The sequence below is a fragment of the Penaeus chinensis genome, chromosome 6, assembly GCF_019202785.1.
Source record: "Penaeus chinensis breed Huanghai No. 1 chromosome 6, ASM1920278v2, whole genome shotgun sequence".
Lineage (NCBI taxonomy): Eukaryota > Metazoa > Arthropoda > Malacostraca > Decapoda > Penaeidae > Penaeus > Penaeus chinensis.
Genome location: NC_061824.1, coordinates 38,935,722 through 38,938,221, shown reverse-complemented (window position 1 = coordinate 38,938,221; position 2,500 = coordinate 38,935,722).

Here is a 2,500-nt window from a genome sequence, read left to right as displayed (position 1 = left end):
CTTACACATAGGACATTGACAGTTCATTACTTGTGTTATCACTATTTCTACAAGGCTGTATCAGGAATCCGCAAATACTCCCATCACCCACACAACACACAGATTTAAGCATTTGCAATATATACTACATATATATATATATTTCTAAAACATTCAAAAATATAAGTAAATCAAAGGTTACTAAATAAAACATTCAGGTTTGCAAGATTAGTGCCTAAATCAAATAAAAGTAATAGAATATACCTTTTCTGTTCACTTGTATACAAAACCTAAGTCTCCATTTTTCTAAAAGAAGCCCTCAACCTTCATGATAAATATCCTGAATCTATTTGCATAACTCTTCTCTACACATGTACAATTTCTTGGGAGGAAATTTAAACATTAATCATATTTTTCAAAACTAGCTTTGACAAAAGCTTGGGTTTATCTAACTTGCTCACACTGCTTAAAATCTAATTAGGTCATGATGTTAGCCCAGGCATGGAGCGGCACACACTAATGCGCGCTGGGCCTGGCTATACTTCAATTGAAATTTTACCCGTTGTGAATCAGTCATTACTTTCCAGCAAAAAAATAAATGGAAATAACTTGACTCAGTGAGAAACATTTACAGTACTAAACTCCTGTATTGACTAATATTAAGCTTTTCATTAAATATATGAAACTGAATATCACTCTGCATGAGATATCATTTCCATTTTATACTATAAAGGGAAAAAAAAAAAATCACTTTCAAAGCCAATCATAACACAGGTTTTGGCTCCAGAAATACATTACCAACTCCAAAATAAACAAACAAAATGCTATGTCTGAAATGCAACATAGTACAACATTTCAATTGTTTTTCTTCCTATTCTGTCAATATATGTTTTTTTCATTTACTAAACCAGCAAATGCCTGGATGAGAATGCCTGTCTATGAAAGTTTGAAAATTCCCTGGGGGTCTTGCGGCTCCAGGTCCATATAATTCCAGGGACCAAGCCCTAGGGCGTTCTCCTCAGAAGCTCAGAATTTTGGTTTCCTAATTACCCAAGAACAATTAATCTTATCAATCCAAAATACATAATCTTGTAGAAAAGGATGCAATCAGTTTGATGGCCAACATGTCAAAGCAATATGACACATGAAAGGAAAAAACAGAAAAAGACCTGCAAAGAGCACCTCTCACTAAATTACTAGCACCAACTAAAAACTCTGTTTCATCAAATTTCACAGTGTCAACCTTTACACTGTCAAAGTACATATCTGATCTGGTTGTCTTTGTCAGAATGTGCATTGTCGGCCATCTCAAGTTTCCTTCCTTTTTCTTGAAGATTACTGAACAATATCTGGTAATAATAAAAATTATATATATAACCAACAGAGATATACAAACTTTCTTCATTTTACTTTTCTTCACCCGTCACCAAGGGGTTAACCTGATATATGTAATTGGAGTCACAGTGCCATGATTTTGAGTGGATACAATGGTTCACAGTTAAAAGTATTTCTTCCAATATAGTGAGTTTCAAGAATATACATTGACCTTTTAAAATACAGTGATATTTATCCAGCATCATTTCCCCCAATCGGCTCTTTTCCGCTGATAGATCTTAGGTAAGCACTGAATGATGGCTGCCCTACAGACCATACTGTCCTGTCTTGAACCTGCCCACCAGCTTGAAGGTATATTTATCATTTACAAAATGTTTAGGTCACCCATATGTCAATAAATCAAGGGAGTTATTTCATCAATATTTACAATTCCTGCAGCCACCATTTTCTTACCTCATATTCCAAAGTTTATCAACAATAAGGAGATATGAAATGTTAATAAATGTGATATGACATGACATGATAGGAACTATACAAAATACATACTGTGTTTGTGAATTACTGAATTCAATAATCATAATAAAGATGTGCCCACCTGACTCTAACCACTCTTCTATGCTCACTCTGCTGTATCTTAAGTTATCTGGACAGTATATGAATCTTAAACCACCAAACAGTATATTCTAGTCTTTACAGAACGAAAATATTAAATAAATTTGTCCTACGCTGCATCTAGTACATTCTCTTTTGAATAGTATGATATAAACATGTAATGAATACATATCCCTAACAACATGTCTTTTTACCTCCCCTCGCAATCTGTATATTGATGAAGCCTGTTAACCCAATGTCGCCGGGGATGGCTTGTCCTTTGTGAGATTAGTTTATTAATTGTCTTTACACATAGATGGCACCAAAAGTACTTTGTCATCAGTGAGCAAATTTCCATCTATCTCATCAGTTTACCCATTTCTTTACATTTTTGAAAATATTTTCTTTTATTCTACATTGATATCAGCAATGATGATAAATAACATCACAGGTCTACAAATTGATTCATCTGTGGCTAAGCACTTGTGGAGCAATCTAGGTTTAGAGACATTTCACAAAACAATACTACAGTGAACACAAAATTTTCCCAGCGGCATTGGGTGAAATTGTAACAGCATGGTCTATAAAACAATTA